General features: G+C 39.9%; 1 protein-coding gene across 1 annotated transcript in view; it reads left to right on the top strand.

The window, feature by feature from the left end:
- The first annotated feature begins 10,368 nt into the window (after positions 1–10,368).
- The window catches only part of tmtops2.L (tmtops2 L homeolog), a 101,273-nt gene continuing 85,400 nt past the window's right edge, over positions 10,369–26,241 (top strand). Inside the window, exon 1 of the mRNA XM_018247055.2 lies at positions 10,369–10,692. The gene's annotated coding sequence lies outside the window, so the exon portion shown is untranslated. The remainder of the gene's footprint in view (positions 10,693–26,241) is intronic.

Genomic DNA, 26,241 nt, shown 5'->3' with positions numbered 1-26,241 from the left:
TGGGTTTGAATATACATTATTACCTACCAATAAGCTGATGTTGCCTACGATATTGTAAGTGCAATAATTTTTAATAAAAATAAATTATAAAAGGAAATTGCACTAGAGAAGCAAGCCCTTCTTTTATTTTGTATTTTAGACACCTTTTGAATGTCAGGGACACTGAACAGCTGTAGAGGTTGTCTAAACTGATCATGCAGAACATGAGGTTACATCTGTCATAGACATTCATACAAGGTTGATTATTAAATTTGGATGCAGTATTATTATTTACACATATTTACAGAGCAGCAACATTCTGTAGCTTTATATTAAAATGGGTAAGTGTATACATTAAAGACCAAATATAATAAAGGTAATTTATGCATTTATGACTACAAGTGCAGTGTACAATTTTTGATGCCAGTTGCCATGTTTTCTTACCTGTGGTGCAGCATTTTACCCACAATTCCAGCATCATTGCGGTCGAGTGCAACATTTTGTTTGCCCCAATCGCATTTGCTTCACTTGAATTCACAAACATTTCTTTCAGAATTAATTGCAAGTAGTGCCTGTAGTTTTGATTTTGGTCCTTGCAGATCAAGGCTTCAAAACAGCATTAGACAATATTCAGGCACTTGCAAGTGCAAGGAGCATGTTTAAACACAGGTACCTTTAATAAAAATCCTCAACACATACAATGCCTTGCATCGATTGTAGCTCAGGGAGCACTTGCAGTCATAAATGAGCCCTAATGTGTTATGGTTTGTTACAGTTTAGTTCTCCTTTAATACATGTAACACTAATTTGGTTACTGTCTCTTTAAATCACCACTTACCCTTGGCAATCCAGGGGCCCTGAGTCCCTTTTGCATTGAAAAGTACTGGGAACTGGGAATTACAGCGCAGTGCCTCCACCTAGTGAACACTGAGGAAGACACCTCAGGGGGTTACACTAGGAATAATAAAACACACAGTTTGCAATTTGAACCAATATAAACTTTATATAAACAAAAAGTAAACACTTGGGCAACTAATACACTCTGCACTCCTACACTGGGGACACGTGGGACACTCCCTAAACCACTATTAGGTGCTTAACTGTTGCTTCACACAGTCCTTGGTAGATATCACAGTCCTTGGTAGATATCACAGTCCCAATCCTCCTGAAGGGGTTAATAATAACACAGGTCAAATGATTGTCCCTTCCCCAGAGCTCTTACTCCCCAGGTAGCGCTACCTTATTCCCCAAAAGTACCTCTCCCTTTTGAATGTTGGCAGCAGCTCTCTCGTAGCAGGTAAAGGGTTAACAGCTGTCTTCAGTATGGGGCCCCACGCTTGTATCCGTGCCAGTATCCTCCCTTGGGTGGCTCACTCACCGGGGTGCTCTCAGAGGAATTCACACTGGAGATCACACACAGCTCTGCAGCAGAATCAGTCTCACTAGTGGCACCTTTCTCCTTCTGAGTTTGCAGCAACTTGGCAGGGGACAGGCTGGGCTCAATCTCCCCAGATTCAGCAGCTTCTTCTCTGCACCTCACAGTCTTACAGCTACTCACGCTGGCTCTCTCAGCTCTCTTCCTGGGAGACCCTGTGCTTTTGGCTCCAAAGTCAGGCACACCCTTTCTCCCCAGGATGCACTGGGGTTCCCAGCCAATCGGGTCACTATCCAGCATGCAACTGGGCTGGATGATGTCACTGGAAGACAAACAGGGGAAGGATTCTTCCTGTCCCCTACATTCTCCCCTTGGACAAACCGGCAACGACCTCGCTTGCCGTACGCCCTGGCATGCCTGAACAGTAAAACAGTCAATAATGTTGGTGTCACTACTGTTACCTGAGACCCTAACATTTGCCCTACATGAAGACCTGCGCTTACCCAGACCCAGTCCTTTAGATCTATCGGGGGTATCAGAGGTTTCAGGGACCACCTTCATGCCAATAGGGTTCTCCACAGTAGTCTTCTCTCGACTCAACACCTTATCCTCTTCAAGGGAGTCACTCTCACAGATGGAAGGCTCATAATAAGACTTCTGTACTGTAACATTTTTGTAAGTCTTACAATTCCGGGCCTGATGACCCATCACTTGGCACTTGTAACATCTTCCAAAGAAACTTCTACGCCTGCGGCGTACTTTACACAGTGCAGATTGGGTTTCACCTTCATCAGGAACTGGACAGTTTGGCTGGATGTGGCCAAGCTTGCCACACCGGTAACACTTAGGAATTTTCTTAGCCTCAGCTGGGGGTGGTCTGGCTCTCTCTGACAGTTGAGCTTTTAACTCCTCCAACTCTTTGCGAAGCTTCTTGTTTTCCTCCAACAGTTTAGCATCAGCAGGGGATTTCTCTGTATGCCCTGAAGTGGGACTTCGTCTGACCCTCACATAGGCATCCGCCTCCTCTCGCCGCACTCTCTCCATCAGAGCAATGTACCCAGGGGGTAACTTATCCTGGTAGTGTGCTCTAATTGTCATGGCAACAGTGTCACTATTCAGGGTCCCTCTCTTCAATTGGCGAATTCTCAGAGGATCCATTTCACCGTCTGAAATTGCACCACGGCTCACTAGCAGTCTCAGGCCTTGTTCTAGCCGCACAAGATAAACAGACAAATCTTCCTTCTCTTTTTGAAAGGTAGAGTGGAAGCGATGAAGCATCTCTGTAGCACTCTCTACAGGGCCAAACGTCACCTCCAGGACTTCAATCAGATCACCTGAAGTAGCATCAGGGTGGCCAACCATATAGGATTTAACAACATCCACGGCAGGACTGCGGAGACTCTCAAGGATCTTCCTTCTCATAGTCGTCTCGGGGCCAGTCCAATCTCTCACGGACACAACAGTGGAGTCTCTCCAGCTCTCAAAGGACTCTTCACCAGTAGGTACAGGATCTGTGCCGGAAAACACTTTAAGTCTCTTAAAATTACCATTCCAGGCCAGCTGTGTTAGTTGGTCAGTCAGTTGTCCCAGCGCGCTCACAATCTCTGGGGTATCCAGCCGGCAACCAGAGCTATGCCGACTCCCCTTGGAGACCACGCTCTCACAGGATGGACATCTCTTTACTTGACTCTTCCCAGCTGGTGAATCAAACAATGTCTTGTCCCGCAGCACACTTTCCTGTGCCTTCACAGCATACTGAGTAGTAAGGGCATCACCCTGGGAAGTTAACTCATCTGCATCATCAGACATATCAGGCAGAACAATCTTCCAGGGCCCTTCACTTTCAGCATCAATATCAGGGGGAACCCGGTCACGATCTATCTCTTTAGGGCTTTCTATAAGAACATTTAGTAGGACCCCAGCAGAATCTCTCCGTGACGCAGCCACTCTTGGGCGGTAAAAAGTCTGTTCCCCATCGAGAATTTGGTAAATAAATTCTTCTTTCACTCTGGGCACCATAGGCCCTACAGCGGCAACCTTTCGAGGGTTAAGTCCCAATGCAGTACACCACTGGCGAACAGTTTGTGGAGTTTCAAATGAAGACATATTTTCATCAAACATATCCAGCTTCCCAGTCGACATCTCAGCAGTGCCTCCAAAATGTAACACTAATTTGGTTACTGTCTCTTTAAATCACCACTTACCCTTGGCAATCCAGGGGCCCTGAGTCCCTTTTGCATTGAAAAGTACTGGGAACTGGGAATTACAGCGCAGTGCCTCCACCTAGTGAACACTGAGGAAGACACCTCAGGGGGTTACACTAGGAATAATAAAACACACAGTTTGCAATTTGAACCAATATAAACTTTATATAAACAAAAAGTAAACACTTGGGCAACTAATACACTCTGCACTCCTACACTGGGGACACGTGGGACACTCCCTAAACCACTATTAGGTGCTTAACTGTTGCTTCACACAGTCCTTGGTAGATATCACAGTCCTTGGTAGATATCACAGTCCCAATCCTCCTGAAGGGGTTAATAATAACACAGGTCAAATGATTGTCCCTTCCCCAGAGCTCTTACTCCCCAGGTAGCGCTACCTTATTCCCCAAAAGTACCTCTCCCTTTTGAATGTTGGCAGCAGCTCTCTCGTAGCAGGTAAAGGGTTAACAGCTGTCTTCAGTATGGGGCCCCACGCTTGTATCCGTGCCAGTATCCTCCCTTGGGTGGCTCACTCACCGGGGTGCTCTCAGAGGAATTCACACTGGAGATCACACACAGCTCTGCAGCAGAATCAGTCTCACTAGTGGCACCTTTCTCCTTCTGAGTTTGCAGCAACTTGGCAGGGGACAGGCTGGGCTCAATCTCCCCAGATTCAGCAGCTTCTTCTCTGCACCTCACAGTCTTACAGCTACTCACGCTGGCTCTCTCAGCTCTCTTCCTGGGAGACCCTGTGCTTTTGGCTCCAAAGTCAGGCACACCCTTTCTCCCCAGGATGCACTGGGGTTCCCAGCCAATCGGGTCACTATCCAGCATGCAACTGGGCTGGATGATGTCACTGGAAGACAAACAGGGGAAGGATTCTTCCTGTCCCCTACATACAGTTGCAGATTGTAAGGATCAGTAGTAAGTAGTTAAATAGCTACATAGTTAATTTGGTTTGAAATTTGGTTTGAAAAAAGATAAAAGCCTATCAAGTTAATCCCCTCCTTATGCCCCCCGACGCACATATATAAACATACCTATACAGACCCATCTATACTCTCACATATATAAAAATATGCATGCACATACCAATACTTAACTAAATGTAGGTCTTAAGATTACTTAAGTAAAGGCACACATAACTGATTATAAGTTTAAAATTCTGAAATTCTGTTTTAAAATTCCACACAATTTATTTAATGTACTTACTATGCTAGTAAGTCCACCAAAGACATACAGTGCTAACTAGCAAGAAACCAAGAATATTATTTCCATACGCTTCACCTTCCTGTAATATTTAATAATTATTTACATGACCTTCACTAACGCCATTAGTGCCTGTTCACCATGTCAAATTAATTACACATAAAAAGTGACAAACACAATAATGCAGATAGGATGGATGAGTAATTCTTAAATGTGTATATCCAGTTGCAGCATTCATCTGTTTCTAATTGGGTCGAATTTATGTGTATACCTATTAAATATATATATATATATATATATATATATATATATATATATATATATATATATATATATATATATATATATATATATATATATATATATATATACATAAGATAGAAGGTGATGGCACTCACAGGATTTGATTAAATAACAACTGGATAAAAAGGAAAAAAAAGTTTATTGATCCAACAGTTGGATCAATAAACTTTTTTTTCCTTTTTATCCAGTTGTTATTTAATCAAATCCTGTGAGTGCCATCACCTTCTATCTTATGTATATTTCTCCTACGCATGGGCACCCAGGTCTCGTCCTCCCTTCAGGGTGTGCGGTCCATACCTGCTGTTTTTTATATATATATATATATATATATATATATATATATATATATATATATATATATATATATATATATATATATATATATATATATATATATATATATATATATATATATATATATAAAAAGACCAGCAACACCAGGATTTTTGCAAGTAGAAAAAAGAGTTATTGCATGTATAACCGACGTTACGTTTCGGTCACCATTGGGACCTTTCTCAAGGTGAAACATGTGCCAAACAATTCACAGAATAAATCCCCTCCCCTCCCAGGTTCAAACAGAAAGTGACCCTTCAGTAATTAGCATATAAAAATAAACAATAATCCATGTGCTAAAGTGCTTGTGCATCCATAATAAACAGCTGGCCTCGACATCACCTGATTGATGTGAAGTGACAATAAAGTGCTTAAATTCATATAAAAATTTCGTAAAAACACGAAGGAATGTCCATGTTAAACTACACACATTTTTTACAGCATGTATCCCCAAAGGGATCCCTACCAGCATTTATATAGTAATTTTAAAGTACTTTTCGAAATACAATCACAATTATAGTATTCAATGTTATCTTAATGATAGAAAGCTAATGAATTGAAGGTAGGTATTTAATCCTCTAGGTGCCACACTGTCAAGTTCGTAGGTCCAAAAGGCCTCTCTCTGGAGCAATAAACGATCAACATCTCCTCCCCGTGGGGGCGTAGGGATGAAATCTATCGGCATACATTTGAAAGCTGCAATAGAATGTTTAGCATTTAGCCAGTGCTGTGCTACCGGCTGTATGGATATATCCTGTTTTTTTGTATCCCCCTTGGGTTTAGGTTCCAAAGCTGCCCTGATTGAGGAGCGATGCATACTGATACGCTCCTTTAAATTGTCTACATGTCTTACCACAGTACAAAAGTCCGCACGGGCATTTAATTATATATATCACATTTTTGGACGTACAGGTTAATCTGTCTTTTATCCTGTACGCTTTGCCCGTACACGGATGAAAAAATTGGTTACCCGTTATAAGTGTACTGCACATGCTACAGTTGCCACATATATATAGAATATATCAGAAGAAAATGTATGCTTTGTTTGGTATGGCCAGAGGTTAAAAAAGCATGTACAAAGAATGGAAGGTGTTACAGGTAAAGGATCCCTTATCCGAAAACCCGATATCCAAAAAGCTCGGAATTATGGAATGGCTGTCTCCCATAGACTCCATTTTATCCAAATAATCCAAATTTTCAAAAATGATTTCTTCCTTTTTCTCTGTAATAATAAAACAGTAGCTTGTACTTGATCCAAACTAAGATATAATTAATCCTTATTGGAAGCAAAACCAGCCTATTGGGTTTATTTAATGTTTAAATGGATTTCTAGTAGACTTAAGGCATGAAGACCCAAATTACGGAAAGATCCATTATCCGGAAAACCCCAGGTCCCGAGCATTCTGGATAACAAGTCCCATACCTGTATCTTAGATGAATTAAAGGACCAGTAACATAAAAAATTTAAAAAAAAAAATAGCTTCTCCGTAACGAAAAAAAAACACAAAGACACATTTAAGTTTAAATTCACAAAGTCTCTATTAAGAAATAACTAACCGATTCTCCGCTTGCGCTGCTTTTCAGAAACGGCGACAGGGCGACGTTCCATCACGCAGCACTCGATTTCTCCTCCCTGCCTTCTATAGGATCGTCCCCGTTTCTGAAGAGGAGCGCAAGCGGAGAATCTGTAAGTTATTTCTTAATAAAGACTTTGCAAATTTAAAATTAAATTTGACTTGGTGTTTTTTTTCCTTAAGTACAAACTAACTTTTTTAATTTCTTTTTATGTTACTGGTCCTTTAACATAAAAAAGAAACTACTTGAAAGAAACAATTAGCCCTAACATCATGCTCAGAAAAATCTGTTTGCTTGTATACTGTATAAATACTTCATATAACAGGGCAGCATAGAAGCCAAAGTAAACTGAATGAGAATTTGCAGTTTGCAAATAACAAATTACATTGCAGGGTTTTTGTAGATACATTCAGCTTTCAAAACTCCCAGTGCTTTACTAAAGCTTATATATTGCCAGGCAAATCAATAAAAACTGCAGTCAGGGATTATCTGGCCTAAGGTGGGCTAGCCAGTGCTGTGCCCCACTCCTCTGCACTTACTTTTAAAGCCCTGAAGCAGCATGTCAAGGGTTGCATTCAGCATCAGACTGGGGCCAGGCTAGGGCCCACCTGACTTACACATCAGGGCCCCCCCCATGAGCCACCCTCTCCTGTGGCACACCCCCAGGGTCATGGGGAAGACATGAAGCATGGTGGTCTCAGGCATGTTGCAGGTCTGTGGTTTTTCCTGGTGTCCTGCTGGCCAAGTCTGCCCACATTGCTAGTGCAGAGAGCACAGTTGAGCTGTTCGCACTAAAAGAGCCCAAATTCCAACTTAAAAAACAGAAGTTTGGCTAATAAAGTTACCAGGAGTGTCTTATTGCTGTCCCTTGTAACTATCTCAAGTTTCTCTACTCATCCTCAGGCCCTGAATTGTGGTGACACAAAGGCCCAGGCCTAGGGTGGCAAGATTTCAGGGGCAGCATTTCGCCCAGCTGCATCCTAAGGCACTGGGAACGCGCATCTCACCAGTGCTGTGGCGCATGTGCAATCACTCACAGTGGGGGGGGGGGGTGCTCAAGTCGGGCAGGCGCTAGGACCATGTGGCCTTGGCAGGGCCGGCAACAGATATAGTTACCAGCTTGCACACCCTGGCTCTCCAAATCCGGCCGAGAGGGCTTCGGAAACCCACAAACTTCCAGAACGAATAATTCCACCGGCACATAGGTCTTTAGTTGCAAGCAGGGATAACCCTTGCTATATTTTTATTTGCGTGATGCAACGTTTCAGGGTGATCCCCTTTGTCAAGCATACAAACCGATTGTGAACAAAACTATTAAACACCACCTCTAGTGTAGCTAATTGACATAATTAATTGGAGGCGTGTACCAATCATTAACCCCATCGTAACAAATATAATAGGATAAAAGTATTTAAAATTCGTTTGTTACAATAAATATGTTATCACAGTAATAAGTGAAACCAACATCCACCATAAAAAGTTAAAATCAAGTGGAAAAAGTGTAGAAAAAACGTGAACATTTTTTAAAAAAATATCAAAATAAATGTTCAAAATCCAGGTCCCATATTGTCCAGAGAACATCCTCATAGTGTCCAACATTTACTGAATGTCCCAAATCCAGAGGAAAAAAGAAAAAGAACAAAGAGACCTCTTGTACCTGATGAACATTAATACTCGATACATATTGACCAAAACATAGTAACAAATGTTGCAATATATTAAACAAACTTGTTACGTAGAAAAACTATCTTACCCTACGCAGGGGAAAGGAAGTGAGTAGCTGTAACTGACCCTGTGACAAATTCGAATTTCTGAATTATCTGTAAGAGAAGTATAAAAGGATTAATGCAAGAAGCACGACATATTGAACTCTTCATTTAACCCTCTAGGGTGTCTGGACTGAAGCTTCCAGATCCAGAAACATTCCTTTTGTAGTAACACTTTTTTTCTATCCATACCTTGTTTTGCCATTACTTTCTCCAGAATTTGCCACCGAACCTGAGAAATCTGATGCCCATGGTTGTAAAAATGGGCTGCCAATAAAGTTTCCTTTTTATATTTTGTCCTATCTTTTTCTTTGTCATTATTTTTCTTGTGCTGGACTGCAGCGGTTGGAGGGCGATAATTCCTTATAACTGACTTATGCTCATTAAGCCGCAATTTGATAGGTCTACTGGTTTGGCCCACATACAACAATCCACATGGACACTTTATACAGTAGATAATGTCCTTACTGTCACAGGTAAAAAATCCCTTCAAGTTAGGCAGGGCCGGAACTAGGAGTAGGCAGAGTAGGCACGTGCCTAGGGCGCAAAGCTGGGAGGGCGCCAGACACCTACCTACCAGACGGCCTACCCCAAGTCCGGTTCCCTTCTCTGCCGACTCTATGCATTTTTCGCGCTTTGTGTGCACGCGAGTGCAGCACCTGCCCAGCGTGGCCCGGCACTGGGCCTAGGGGCCGCACAAAGGGAAATCTGGGACTGCTCACCTCATGACAGCAATTTATCACACTTGATAAAGAGCCTTGGTGCTCGAAACATGTCGTGTTAATAAAGGCACTTTTGCAGCAGAACCTCTGCGCTGTTTTGTATCGACACCTATTACTTTTGAACCACTATTACTGGCTTTGGATGGAAGCAAGGTGCGGCGATACTTAAATCAAATCACGGAGGAATAAGTACCAGTTCTTTACAATTTACCACCTCATGACAGCAACACCCCTACTGCAAGTATAAAATAAATAAAAGGTATTGGACCCAATAGTATATAATACTAGTGTATTAAAGGTATACTAAAATATGGAATGCTTTGTTTCCAGATAAGGGATATTTCTGTAATTTGGTGAAAAGTTTGCTACAAAACATTTAAACTTGAAAGGAATAGGATTGTTTTGCCAAAAATACAGATTCATGCAGCTTAGTTAACATCAAGTACAAGGTATTGTTTTATTATTACAAAGAAAAACGAAATTATATGCAAATTTCTGAATCTATGCCTATATTAATATACTATTGCTACTTTTCTATGGAAATGATTTTCAAAGGAACAAACACACTCAGCCCATCACATGACCTTGGTGCAATTACTGCTCTTTCTCTTCTGGTCAATCTCAGAAATGTCAAGTTACAGCTAGACCAACTCCATGGGAACTGAAATATCAAAGAAGGGGAGGGGATTTTTTATAAACCTGAAAAAGGAAGGAAAGGAAAAGAAATAAAAAGAAAGAAAGCAAGCAGGAAAGAAATTGCCCTTCTAGAGTATTTTCATTTGTGACAAGGTTGCAGTTGATTTGCAATCATCACCAGTTCATAGTGTTCCCGAATCCAGGAGCAGGACCTGAGCTGAGGCAGAAGAAGAGGGGGAGGAGGAGGGAGTGTATCAGTATTAGTTATGGTCACGCTTTTCCATCCAATCAGCACATAAGGAAGTAACACTGTGTTGCTCGTTCAGGCTTGAAATATAGCATAGTGGGCAGCCCAGTCCCACACGCTTTTAACTGAGCGAGATGCAAGTTGCACTTGTGTAATTGTCAGGCACTGGAGCTGGAGCATACACACACACAACAATGAGGCTGAATAGGAGAACTGACTTCATTCTCTAAGGTCCTGACACCCATAAAACTGCCATTAAGTGCGCATAACTGGCTGGGGAGAACTTGCATCGTATAAAGCTCCTCTCACATCATTTGCTTTATTTCTGCCTCTTCTCCTGGTAAGTGGAAACATTCCTTGCATGAATTACAGTTACATTAATATTGCTTTTTATAAAATGTCAGCAGTAAGGCTTTACTTGCGGGAAAGTAAATGCAGGACAGGAAACCAACAGCTGAAACCATTCTGTTATGCCTTGCAGCTGTGATCATGCTTAGTATGTCAGTGTTTTATGTAGCTTGATAGACAGAATCTGCTCCTGTGATGCTGATGTATGTAGGTATGTCTTTATTCACAGTAAAAGTCCAAAAGTACTCAAGATATATAATTATACAGAGTGGCAGAGATTTCATGACACAGAGCTTGCAATCTAAGACTTAAAGGCACAAATAGGAGAGTAGAAAATGCTGTTATCACAGTGGTTGGAATATTGGCACATCAGGGCAAAGATGAAATAAGATACTGTACTAGTGTCCCTAAGAGGTAGGATTTGATTTTAGTTTTGATGAGGCTGAGGGTGAGTTTTTTTATGGAGGAATTCAATTATGTACAGTAATTCCAGAGATAAATAGCAGCAAGACAGAAATGTTTACGAAGGAGCATGAGGGTGTTGGGAAAAGACCAAGACTCTGGGAGGAATGGAGAGGATAATCAGAAACATATGAAGACTGGAGAGTTGAGATTTCTTGAGAAGCCCAACAGTACAGGGTTGGAAATGTAGCAGAAAGATTTTGTAAGTTATATATAACAGGGAGTCATAATTAAGGTAATAAAAGAAAAGGAGCAAATTCTCTCCAATGTGAGTAGGTGAGTAGGTTGCTGTATAGTGTATATTTAAATGAAGCCAGAAATATCTTGCCTATGTTTCGCAAAAATATGTGATAGATTTTTATATAGGAAATCTACCAAAACTGATTTCATAACTACATAATAAAAGAAAATTCAATTCTAAGCAACTTTTCAGTATGTAATAAAAAAGGTCAGTGGTTTTAAATGTATTTGCAAATGTAATTGCAACTGGAATCAGTATGCTTTGCCGGTTCTGACTCTTGCTACAAGATAGCAGAAGCCAGCGCTTTAACAGAACTGAAGTTGAACAGATTTTTGCTACATTATATAAAAAGTAGAGAACCAGAGAACAAAAAAAGCATAATAAGGGAAGGAGAACATTTGTCCACTTGTGTAGCCAGTACAGACCAAGCATAAAGAATTGCAAACTCCTGAACTCAGGGGTCAGTTGCAGAATTGCATTTTTGTCAAACAGTGCTTGAATTAAAATACAATCAACAATCATTCCTATTTCATCTGCATTAGACAGAGAATACAAATCAGTTTACATAAAAAGAGAAAATCCTAAGAGCTTATTTTCTATGCTGCAGCACTAGGGGTTCAGAAAAAAAGTTAATCTATGCTTTGTTTGGTCAAGAGCTTTAGTTTTATGACTGGTAAATTGCAACACCCCCTATTCTGATGTGAGTTACTACCTGTGGTGCAACTGAGTGGTTCTTTTAAGCTCATTGCACACTTTTATGCAGCATCCTGAGGCGATATGTGATCCACCCCGTAGGAACAGGGGGACATGGGCTGTCATGGTGAATAAAAATTCCCCTTAACATAATATTGAATGAGAAGTATGCCAGCTGCTCAAATGGTTAACAAAAAGCAACCGAACAGTGTAGCTTCCTCTGTTTGTTAGGTTTTCATTGGTTCATGTATATAAGTTGGGTCTGTATCAGGCACAGGGCTGTACCCCATGGGAAGTGGACAGCAGCCCTATATCCTAACACATAATCCTATTACAGCCCTAAATTAGAGCCCATCTATGTTTAGATGGGGAGATGAGAGAGCCCCACTAGCCACTTACAAATGCAGAGATAATTTTGACTACAGCCACAGGGATTTAACTCCCTTCTAATCAATTCAGTTTGCATTTTCTGTGTCAGTATTTGTTCTGCACATCATTGTTCATTGGAATAGCTACATTTCAGGTGGTTTCATTTGTAGATCTATATATTATAAAGGATCAAATCTGAAACCTGCTGCCACAAAGAGGCACTTGTCTGTAAGACTAATTAGCTTTCGCTATATATAGAACTGCGGCTTTGGTTAAGAAAAATATAAACACCTAAACCACCATGTATCTATGCAGCTACTCATATTGCATCTCAGTTGCATTTTTATAAACACTTTGGGATTTGACCTATTGATGCATTCAATCAATATAGTTCTCTTAGGTCTCATTCTCTCATCTTGGTTCTCTCTCCTTAGAGGTGTTGTATTTGTCTTGCCTCATGATTAGCAAACTTCAGAGGCTTAGAGCCTTTCATACAGACCATTAACATTGAGAGAGAAAGGCTTTGTCACATGGTAGCACAACATCTACATTAAAGTGGCAAATGTCTTTTTCTGACTCCTTACTATACTCTTGGTGGTTGCGAGTACCTCTAATTACTCCAAGAGACAGTTTGACAGATTTATTTTGAAAAGCACTCAACCTTTAGCTTTGTGCCTTTATGTGGTCATGGAACACTTCTGTGACTTATGATATCCTAATATTTTGCAAACCATGGCACATTATTCTCTGTGTAAAATATTATCCATGCACAGAGATCCCCCAAAAGTCCATTAGCCTTCTATTAATATTGTTCTGCTCAAAATTGGTTCAGTGGTTAAAATATCAATGAAAGTACAGGTATTATCAAACTGTTACCACAAAAGGTACAACATAGATTATTACATTGTAATGAAAAGGTTTGGAATTGGATAAACAAAATACTGAGAATCCTATGTGAGCCTATTCATTAAATGTTGAAATATTTAGATTGTATCAAGAGAGCCCATTTTGGCACTTACCTAGCTTTTAAAAGTCTATAGGGCTGACATATTTTCTTAAATAGCCCCAGTAAAAATGTACCCTTGGAGTTCTGTCTTTGGTGTATGGATATGGCCACTCATACCCATGGCTCCTCTAACTGTGCTACCATAAAGCAGTCTTACTGAAAAACACACATGGTCATATAAAATAGTCTACAAGAAATGAAATGGTTTATCTGCTTGAAACCCATCTTTTGTAGATTAGCAGTGCCTAGGTTGTTCCACTACAGTAAGATATTTAATATCAGCAATACAACTGTGCTTCACTTTAGAGCAAGGGAATTGTTTTTTTATCTGCTGTAAGTTTTGAAATATAATTTTAAAAAAATCTTTGTCTGTGACGGCTAGGTTGGGTGAAAATGAAAGGCAAGTACTGTGTCAGATTGCAAAAGGAATGATTGCATTACAGAGTGTTTACTAAAAAATACATACATATATATATATATATATATATATATATATATATATATATATATATATATATATATATATATATATAATCCAAGAGAATACCAGCACTCTCGAAAAAGTTCAATAAATTGCCTGGGTGCAGATTCAGTAAATATTCATACAAACATCACTCTCAGGACTAAAAATAAACTTTTTTTATTTAATAAAAGCTACAAGCTGACGTTTTGGCCTCTCCGAGGCCTTTCTCAAAGCATAAAAATACACAGTGGAATATGCCTTTTGTTAACACACTGGCGGGAAATACCTTGTTACAACATCTGTCAAAATTTATCAAACTTGAGAATGGCTCAAAGAGTCAAAGTGTATACTAGTTGGTCATTGGATCGGTTTCTGTCAATAATAATCAAAAAGTGTTTATCCGCACACCAATATATCAACATATGCTAAAAAACTTGTTTGTTCTTCTAACTTAATTAATAGCTTAAACTTTCTAAAAGGAAAAGCCCAGTTGATACACATTTTTATGTACTAAAGACACATCACAGTGGGTTTCAGTTTAACTATAACTTCGATATAACGCACAAAATATTGATGTTTGTGTATAGATATATATATATATATATATATATATATAATGTCAGTCCAGTGAACGCACTCCTCCCGGATTTAGATTGTCGATGGTGGTGCGTTGGTCAAGGCTTTATGATATATTCCAGTAAATGGACCCGCACTCTTTCATTTTGGTGAAATAAATCAATGTGCTTTATTCACAAATTCATCTCCAACGTTTCGGTCCTCTCCTTGAAAAAGGTCCCAGAGAGGACTGAAACGTTGGAGATGAATTTGTGAATAAAGCACATTGATTTATTTCACCAAAATGAAAGAGTGTGGGTCCATTTACTGGAATATATATATATATATATATATATATATATATATATATATATATATATATATATATATATATATATATATATATATACATACAAGAGTCCTCTGCACTGAACCCATTATCAATATATTTGAGACATTTTGTGCATACTGCTACTGAAAAATGCCTTACCCTTTGTTTGTCCATATATTGCAATATATTTAAGCTGGCCAACTACGTCAAAGTCATCCCAAATCTGGCCAGTCCTATGCTCAATTTTCATCTGATTCATTAAGAATTCTATTGCTTAATTATACATTTTACAAAAGGGACTAGTTTTACCTGCAACTTACTTGCTGCTTTCAAAGAAAAACTCCCAAACTTGGCTGCCCTTTTATTAGACACCAGTGGGATCACCTGACTATAGCTGGGAAGGGTAGTGAGCACAACTTTCCCTTGTTTGTTATACAGTATATATATATATATATATATATATATATATATATATATATATCTCCACCAAGTAAGTTTTATTGTTTCATGCGAGACTGCGTGGAATATATATATATATATATATATATATATATATATATATATATATATATATATATATATATATGTGTGTGTGTGTGTGTGTACATTTATTAAAGTGTTATTTATACTGGAAACAGGGTCAGACTGGGCTATCAGGAGACTGGGAAAACCCGTTGGGCCCTGGGTTTCATGTGCCCCTTCGACACAAACTCGGTCCTGGTGTATACAGCCAGTGCTCCCCTGCCAATTAACAGCCTCACTGGTTAAGGAGCAGGAAGAAGGTATAATAACGTATGCAGCGCAGTACTGCGCGGGAGGAAGGGGGGGAACTGACACCAGGATGGGGGACCCTGAGGTTGCAAAGGAGGACCCTTCACATTGCAGCCCCTTTGTGCCCAGGAGACCCCAGTTCAATGCTGCCTGGAAAACATAAACGTTGCCTCCATTCTTGTACTTCTGGATAACAAGAGTCTGTTTGATTCCCTGTAAGACATAGAAAAAAACATATTCCATGAAAAAATAAAATAAAATCCAGTTAACAAGTACTTGCAACTGCCCTTTCAGGAGAGGAAGAATTCACCCACAATAGAGAACCTAAGTTACATTGTTGTGGTTCCCATTTGTCCATTTGGGGGAGTGGGACCTCAGGAAAATGAAAAAGCCATACATCAATATGTGAATTTCCCTTGTAATATACTGAAATATTGCCCTTTTTCTAATCTATGCATGCAGGTTAATCACAGGTTGCTTGCCAATATAACTACTATACTGTACACTAAATCCATAGTTTTTTTTAAATTTGAGGCCTCACTTAGTACCTGCAGAGCCGGGTGCAAAAAATGTGTGCAATCCACCCTGTTTTGTGCAGTTTGCACTTGGCACTCACAGGACATATACTTAGGGGCCGATTCACTAAGCTCGAGTGAAGGATTCGAATGAAAAAAATTCGAATTTCGAAGTATTTTTTGGGTACTTCGACCATCGAATTGGTTAAATTCGTTCGAATTCGAACGAAATCGAATGAATCGAACGAAAAATCGTTCGACTATTCGACCATTCGATAGTCGAAGTACTTTCCCTTTAAAAAAAACTTCGACCCCCTACTTCGGCAGATAAAACCTACCGAAGAAAATGTTAGCCTATGGGGAAGGTGCCCATAGGCTTGCTAAACTTTTTTTGATCGAAGGATTTTCCTTCGATCGTTGGATTAAAATCCTTCGAATCGTTCGATTCGAAGGATTTAATCGTTCGATCGAACGAAAAATCGTTCGAACGAACGTTTAGCGCTAAATCCTTCGACTTCGATATTCGAAGTCGAAGGATTTCAATTCGAGGGTCGAATTTCGAAGTATTTTTAACTTCGAAATTCGACCCTTAGTGAATCTGCCCCTTAGTGTTGCCCCCTGTTCAGTTTTGACCCGAATAGCCCAGTTTTTTGAAGGGCTGCCCAGATAAAATTTCAAATTAGGAAAACTGGGCAGGATTCCCTATGTTTGATGCAGCGATCAGCCAATCAGCGATTGCCACATCAAAGCCCTGCCCCTGATGGCATAATCTGCTCCCTCAGCAACACGACCCCACCCCCTGCCCAGGTTCAACCGGACCAAAACCATACTTGTGCTTCTCCCATGAATACAGTGCTGCCTCCGGTTGGCAGCAGTATGAGGGCGAGCTATGGAAAGTATGTGGGTAACCCCTTGGATTCTCCCTGGCTTGCTCTTCATTTAGACCCACAAGATACAGGGCATCAACAGTTGCAAGATTACCTCTTGCTTATGGAAGACATGAAGTGTTACATTTCTTCTACCAGATTCATCTGCATTTTTATGTGTTTTAGAGATACAAGGTAATGTGTTTGTGGTTTCTTGGAGTTACAAAACTTATCATAAAAAGAAAAGGTGGACCCTGACAAAAAACACAGTTTGTCTGCAGTTATTCCACTGTTCAGATCAGAAGTTACAGTCCTCAGCTCATAATTTAGGACCTCCTGTCCTAAGCCTAGAACTTGACTGTGCTCCACTGAGCTCTTCAGCAGCCTCTGGGCAGAGTAGTGTCTCTCCTTCTATCAAATCTAGGAAAAAGCCATGCTTCTCCTTCTTTAACACAGGGAACAGCCTCCAGGTGAGGCCTCATCACTTTTATCTGCATGAGCAGCTCTGCACTAAACTGCCACTTATTTACTTGTAAATGAAAAGGGAAATTAATCCTTTTTCCACCAGCCCAAAACTTTGTAACCCTGTCATGTCCCAGACGTTTTCCTCCACATATCTTTTAAATCTAAGCAAATTGTATTATTTCATATAATGATAAAGCAGAAATGATACAGATTCAGTTCTAGGAAGACAATGATTAGGTAAATTACAAGAAAAATATCATATTGTACTGTAACACAATAATATTACAAAAGCATTCAGACCCAATTTGGTCCATAATTATCCTGACATGCCGTAAAATGACATCTCATTTTGAACACTCGCTGCCGAGTTCCAAACTGTTTCTGGAAGCAATGTCTAATCAAGGCAGCTCATTGGGAGCATGTGTTTTTATGGGAGAGCAGCTGCACACAAGCCCAACAGCTTACTCGAAACTACAGACAACAATGGGTATGAATTTGGTTTTCTAAATTGTTTGCTATGCTGCACCAAGAGACACTGTGAATCTAAACAAACTGTGCATACCACAATAAAAATATCTCAGGTTTGCAGCGAGGCCTGTTTTCTGCATATTAAGTGCTATACATTACATAACTCCTGCTTGCAACATTCAGTCTAAGCATAATAACCTAACTAAATGACCCACAGTGTACTTGATAGGGTTGTGTATACACAGATCCAGAAATAATAATAATAATAAACGAGAAGCCTTTCTGAAATGCCAGGTATGCTTTTAACCCTTTCCCTGCCAGCCGTTTTGTCCTAGATGCGAACATCTACTGCCAAGCAGTTTTTAGATATTTTGCACTCTTTCACTTTTAGGCCCCTTCCTGGGGCGGTCTTTTAGTTTACCCAGGAAAACAATATATTGTTTTTTTCAGGACAACCTGAACTTTGAAAATATGCAAGAATTTTGGTGTAATTCTACTTCTGTAAAAAAATATAGGCTTCTAAGTGTCCAATAAAATGAAAAAAATCATGTTTCACAAAGAACAATCACATATATCAGAAACATTATTTACTTTATGTATGAGAACACAGCTGATTTGGAAAGGTCTATGTCTCCTGAACGCGGCAATACCAAATATATATAGTTTTATGGAGATTTCTCACTTGTATAGATCAAAATCTAAAAGCAGTACACTAGCAAATGTCCAAAGCACCGCTCCCCAAACGGCATACTTCTGATTTCAAGGCCAAACATTCCACTAACAGTAGGTTTACCCTAGAAAACTACCCATTATTAGAAAGAACAGATTCTGGTGAATCAAAAATGGGTAAACATATCGTTGTACTCCAAACTACCAAGTTGCAATTGTTTCCTAAAGTTATAATGTTTTATAGAAATTGGTGAATTTTTTGAAAAATGACCTCAAAGCTTCCAATCTACAGAATCGTATCTCCCACACATCATTAGGTATCAATGTACAACACCCCAAATATGAAAGCCTGGGGTCCACTGAACAGTTTGATGCGAAATATGTATAGGTGTACCCAAGCACGTGACATATAGGGGCCCTAAAATGTAGACACCTCATTTGAGCTATCAGTTCTGTAATTCCAGATACTGCAAAATCAACACATTTGCATCGTTTTGGGGTGGGGTAAAAGTAAAAAAAATAAGTTCATCCCAGAAAACCATATATTTTCGGAAAGTACACATTCCCACGAATCTAAATTGGGTATGCATGTGTTTGTACTACAAAGTACCAAGCCGCAAACGATTCCTAAATTTGGTGATTTTGGCGACATTTCCAAAAATCACCTCGAAATTTCTACCCTGCAGCATCGTATTACCCACATACTTTTAGGTATCAAGAGAAATCACCCCAAATATGAAAGCCTAGGGTCCTCTGAACAGTTTGATGCCCAATATGTATAGGTGTACCCAAGCACGTGGCATACAGGGGCCCCAAAAGGAAGACCCCCATATGGTCTGTCATTTCAGGTACTGCAAAATCAACACATATACATCGTTTTGGGGGGGTCAAAAGTAGAAAAAAGTGGGTTCACCCCAGAAAACCATATATTTTCGGAAAGTACACATTCCCACGAATCTAAATTGGGTATGCATGTGTTTGTACTCCAAAGTACAAAGCCGCAAACCATTCCTAAATTTGGTGATTTTGATGATATTTCCAAAAATCACCTCAAAATTTCTACCCTGCAGCATCGTATTACCCACATACTTTTAGGTATCAAGCAAAATCACCCCAAATATGAAAGCCTAGGGTCCTCTGAACAGTTTGATGCCCAATATGTATAGGTGTACCCAAGCACGTGGCATACAGGGGCCCCAAAAGGAAGACCCCCATATGGTCTGTCATTTCAGGTACAGCAAAATCAACACATTTACATCGTTTTGGGGGGGTCAAAAGTAGAAAAAAGTAAGTTCACCCCAGAAAACCATATATTTTCGGAAAGTACACATTCCCATGAATCTAAATTGGGTATGCATGTGTTTGTACTCCAAAGTACCAAGCCGCAAATCATTCCTAAATTTGGTGATTTTGGTGATACTTCCAAAAATCACCTCAAAATTTCTACCCTGCAGCATTGTATTACCCACATACTTTTAGGTATCAAGCAAAATCACCCCAAATATGAAAGCCTAGGGTCCTCTGAACAGTTTGATGCCCAATATGTATAGGTGTACCCAAGCATGTGGCATACAGGGGCCCCAAAAGGAAGACCCCCATATGGTCTGTCATTTCAGGTACAGCAAAATCAACACATTTACATCGTTTTGGGGGGGTCAAAAGTAGAAAAAAGTAAGTTCACCCCAGAAAACCATATATTTTCGGAAAGTACACATTCCCACGAATCTAAATTGGGTATGCATGTTTTTGTACTCCAAAGTACAAAGCTGCAAACCATTCCTAAATTTGGTGATTTTGGTGATATTTCCAAAAATCACCTCAAAATTTCTACCCTGCAGCATCGTATTACCCACATACTTTTAGGTATCAAGAGATATCACCCCAAATATGAAAGCCTAGGGTCCTCTGAACAGTTTGGTGCCCAATATGTATAGGTGTACCCAAGCACGTGACATACAGGGGCCCCAAAAGGAAGGCCCCCATATGGTCTGTCATTTCAGGTACTGCAAAATCAACACATTTACATCGTTTTGGGGGGGTCAAAAGTAGAAAAAAGTAAGTTCACCCCAGAAAACCATATATTTTCAGAAAGTACACATTCACACGAATCTAAATTGGGTATGCATGTCTTTGTACTACAAAGTACCAAGCCGCAAACCATTCCTAAATTTGGTGATTTTGGTGACATTTCCAAAAATCACCTCAAAATTTCTACCCTGCAGCATTGTATTACCCACATACTTTTAGGTATCAAGAGAAATCACCCCAAATATGAAAGCCTAGGGTCCTCTGAACAGTTTGATGCCCAATATGTATAGGTGTACCCAAGCACGTGGCATACAGGGGCCCCAAAAGGAAGGCCCCCATATGGTCTGTCATTTCAGGTACTGCAAAATCAACACATTTACATCGTTTTGGGGGGGTCAAAAGTAGAAAAAAGTGGGTTCACCCCAGAAAACCATATATTTTCGGAAAGTACACATTCCCATGAATCTAAATTGGGTATGCATGTGTTTGTACTCCAAAGTACCAAGCCGCAAATCATTCCTAAATTTGGTGATTTTGGTGATACTTCCAAAAATCACCTCAAAATTTCTACCCTGCAGCATTGTATTACCCACATACTTTTAGGTATCAAGCAAAATCACCCCAAATATGAAAGCCTAGGGTCCTCTGAACAGTTTGATGCCCAATATGTATAGGTGTACCCAAGCATGTGGCATACAGGAGCCCCAAAAGGAAGACCCCCATATGGTCTGTCATTTCAGGTACAGCAAAATCAACACATTTACATCGTTTTGGGGGGGTCAAAAGTAGAAAAAAGTAAGTTCACCCCAGAAAACCATATATTTTCGGAAAGTACACATTCACACGAATCTAAATTGGGTATGCATGTCTTTGTACTCCAAAGTACAAAGCTGCAAACCATTCCTAAATTTGGTGATTTTGGTGATATTTCCAAAAATCACCTCAAAATTTCTACCCTGCAGCATCGTATTACCCACATACTTTTAGGTATCAAGAGATATCACCCCAAATATGAAAGCCTAGGGTCCTCTGAACAGTTTGATGCCCAATATGTATAGGTGTACCCAAGCACGTGGCATACAGGGGCCCCAAAAGGAAGGCCCCCATATGGTCTGTCATTTCAGGTACTGCAAAATCAACACATTTACATCGTTTTGGGGGGGTCAAAAGTAGGAAAAAGTGGGTTCACCCCAGAAAACCATATATTTTCGGAAAGTACACATTCCCATGAATCTAAATTGGGTATGCATGTGTTTGTACTCCAAAGTACCAAGCCGCAAATCATTCCTAAATTTGGTGATTTTGGTGATACTTCCAAAAATCACCTCAAAATTTCTACCCTGCAGCATCGTATTACCCACATACTTTTAGGTATCAAGAGATATCACCCCAAATATGAAAGCCTAGGGTCCTCTGAACAGTTTGATGCCCAATATGTATAGGTGTACCCAAGCACGTGGCAGACAGGGGCCCCAAAAGGAAGACCCCCATTTGGTCTGTCATTTCAGATACTGCAAAATCAACACATTTACATTGTTTGGGGGGGGTGGGACAAAGGTAGAAAAAAGTACGTTCACCCCAGAAAACCATATATTTTCGTAAAGTACACATTCCCCTGAATCCAAATTGGGTATGCATGTCTTTCTACTCCAAAGTACCAAGCCACAAACCATTCCTAAATGTGGGGATTTTGGTGACATTTCCAAAAATCACCTCAAAATTTCCACCCTGCAGCATCGTATTACCCACATACTTTTAGGTATCAAGACAAATCACCCCAAATATGAAAGCCTAGGGTCCTCTGAACAGTTTTATGCCAAACATGTATAGGTGTACCCAAACACGTGGCATATAGGGGCCCTGAAATGAAGACCCCCCCCATATGGTCTGTCATTTCAGGTACTGCAAAATCAACACATTTACCTCGTTTTGGGGGGGCAAAAGTAGAAAAAAGTAAGTTCACCCAAGAAAACCATATATTTTCGGAAAGTACACATTCCCACGAATCTAAATTGGGTATGCATGTCTTTGTACTCCAAAGTACAATGCCGCAAATCATTCCTAAATTTGGTGATTTTGGTGACATTTCCAAAAATCACCTCAAAATTTCCAACCTGGAGCATCATATTTCCCACATACTTTTAGGTATCAAGATAAATCACCCCAAATATGAAAGCCTAGGGTCCTCTGAACAGTTTGATGCCCTATATGTATAGGTGTACCCAAGCACGTGGCATATAGGGGCCCCAAAAGGAAGACCCCCATATGGTCTGTCGATTCAGATACTGCAAAATCAACACATTTACATCGTTTTGAGGGGGGCAAATGTAGGAAAAATTAAGTTCACTCCAGAAAACCATATATTTTCGGAAAGTACACATTCCCACGAATCTAAATTGGGTATGCATGTCTTTGTACTACAAAGTACGAAGCCGAAAACCATTCCTAAATTTGGTGATTTTGGTGACATTTCCAAAAATCACCTCAAAATTTCTACCCTGCAGCATCGTATTACCCACATACTTTTAGGTATCAAGAGAAATCACCCCAAATATGAAAGCCTAGGGTCCTCTGAACAGTTTGATGCACAATATGTATAGGTGTACCCAAGCACGTGGCATATAGAGGCCCGAAAAGGAAGAACCCCATATGGTCTTTCATTTTAGGTACTGCAAAATCAACACATTTACATCGTTTTGGGGGGGGCAAAGGCAGAAAAAAGTAATTTCAACCCAGAAAACCATATATTTTCGGAAAGTACACATTCCCACGAATCTAAATTGGGTATGGATGTCTTTGTACTCCAAAGTACCAAGCCGCAAACCATTCCTAAATTTGATAATTTTGGCGACATTTCCAAAAATCACCTCAAAATTTCTACCCTGCAGCATCGTATAACCCACATACTTTTAGGTATCAAGAGATATCACCCCAAATATGAAAGCCTAGGGTCCTCTGAACAGTTTGATGCCCAATATGTATAGGTGTACCCAAGCACGTGGCATATAGGGCCCCAAAAGGAAGACCCCCATATGGTCTGTCATTTCAGGTACTGCAAAATTAACACATTTACATAGTTTTGGGGGGGGCAAAGGTAGAAAAAAGTATGTTCGCCCCAGAAAACCATATATTTTCGGAAAGTACACATTCCCGCGAATCCAAATTGGGTATGCATGTCTTTGTACTCCACAGTACCAAGTCGCAAGCCTTTCCTAAATTTGGCGATAAAACCAACGGTTTTTACATTTCTGAAAATCGCCTAAAAATATTGCAATTGGCCGCATTTATCTCACCCAACTTCTTACATACAATTGTAAAACACCATAAATACTGATGCCAAGGGTCTACTGAACAGTTTTATGCCCAATATGCATTGATATACCAAGGCAGCTGGCATGTGCGGATCCCAAATGTAAATAGTGAATATGAGTTTTCTCTGCTGCCGATTCGCCTTCTGTAAACATAGACCATTGACTTCATATTATGTGCCTCAAGACCCTCCTAACAGCAAAGACCCCCCAAACCATATGTTTTTGGAAAGTACACATTCTGACGAAAACAACCAAGATAAAGACGTCTTTCTACAGCAAAGTACCAAACTGCAAAACTTTTATAAACATAGAGATTTTTACATTTCTGAAAATCGCCTAAAAATGTTGAAGTATGCCACATTTATCTCACACAATGTTTTACGTACAAAGAAAAATCACCCCAAATATGGACATCAGAGGTCTACTGAATAGTTTGATGCCCAATATGCATAGATTTACCAAAGTATATGGTGTATACGGCCCCAAATGAAAAATGTGCATATGAATTTTCACGCTGGCCAACTAAGCTGCTGAAAAGAGAACCCCAACTGTGCATTATGTGCCGTAAGACCCCCAAACTGTAAAAAGACCCCAGAAAACCATATATTTTTGGAAAGCATATATTCTGACGGATCAATCTAAGTAAAATGATATACCAAAGCACCAAACAGCAAAACTATACTAAAGATACATAAGGAACAATAATCCAGGGATAAAATTGCAATAAAACCACAAAAATTGTGCAAATCAATGAAATAACAAAATAACTGCACCGACAGCATAATTAGTGGCCGAAATCGATTATCCAATAGTCATGCTGCTGAAATAAACAGTTTTTATGGGTAAAAAAAACACAAATTGGTGAAATGAAAAAGTAAAAAAAATAAAATGTGTATACATGTGTGTACACTTCCAAGAATTTTGTGACAGTGTATAAGTGTGTATAAGTGTGTATATAAGTCCATATAAGTGTATATAAATGCATATAAGTGCATATAAGTGGAAAATGAAAAATTAAAAAAAACGTTTTTTTTTTTTTTTTTTTTACTACTAAAATATGTGTGTATGTGTGTATAATGTAGGTAGGTGTATGCAAGTGTGTAAAATAAAGGGCACTTACCGTTTTTGGCTGATCTAAGAGCTGGAGAAGAGAGATCTGCAGATTCACAGCAAGCAGGAAGTGTGTGGGCGTCGCTGGAACACGAGGTGAGCAGGAGGAAGCAGAGCAGCAAGGCAGACACGCGATTTGCTGTGTCTGCCTCTTTTAGGTCGGCCCTGCGACAATCCAGTCGCAGGACCGACATGACAGCCCCCCAGCCTCGTTGCCCAGGGGGCTGTCAATGCTGCTAAACCTCTGCAGAGGCGGCTAAAGCCGCTGATGCAGAGTACAGCAAGTAAAACTGCAAGCACGTACAATGTACGTGCTTGGCAGTTAAAGCCCTTGCCTGCCAGAACGTACGGTGTACGTGCTTGGCAGGCAAAGGGTTAAATGATTACATTTTTATTCATACTTTTTCATTCATATTGCAGTTATGGTCTGTTTTTATTATCCATGGGATTAGTCATTTAAAACCCTTCATTAAGGGGCCGATTCACTAAGCTCGAGTGAAGGATTCGAATGAAAAATACTTCGAATTTCGAAGTATTTTTTTGGTACTTCGACCATCGAATTGGTTAAATTCGTTCGAATTCGAACGAAATCGAACGAATCGAACGAAAAATCGTTCGACTATTCGACCATTCGATAGTCGAAGTACTTGCCCTTTAAAAAAAACTTCGACCCCCTACTTCGGCAGGTAAAACCTACCGAAGTCAATGTTAGCCTATGGGGAAGGTCCCCATAGGTTTGCTAATCTTTTTTTGATCGAAGGATTTTCCTTCGATCGTTGAATTAAAATCGTTCGAATCGTTCGATTCGAACGATTTAATCGTTCGATCGAACGAAAAATCCTTCGATCGATCGATCGCAGGATTAGCGCTAAATCCTTCGACTTCGATATTCGAAGTCGAAGGATTTCAATTCGAGGGTCGAATTTCGAAGTATTTTTAACTTCGAAATTCGACCCTTAGTGAATCTGCCCCCTAATGTGTGTTTAGAATGGAGCTTGTAGCTATAGAATATAATGTACAGTATTTCTTTCATCATCTTTTGACTTGCATAGCTGGTCTCTACCTTTATATCATATAAATAACATGAATATAGGAATGGGAGAAGAGAGAATAACCTCTGTGGCTTCTGCTAGACATGACTACACGAGAGATGTAAGCCAGTATATATCTCTGTATGCTTCAGTGTCTCTGATTCATTGGCTTAGCTTTTGCACTCCT

The sequence above is a fragment of the Xenopus laevis genome, chromosome 2L (genome assembly GCF_017654675.1).
Source record: "Xenopus laevis strain J_2021 chromosome 2L, Xenopus_laevis_v10.1, whole genome shotgun sequence".
NCBI lineage: Eukaryota > Metazoa > Chordata > Amphibia > Anura > Pipidae > Xenopus > Xenopus laevis.
The sequence above is the reverse complement of the archived record's forward strand: the minus strand, read 5'-3'. Positions and strand labels throughout refer to the sequence as shown.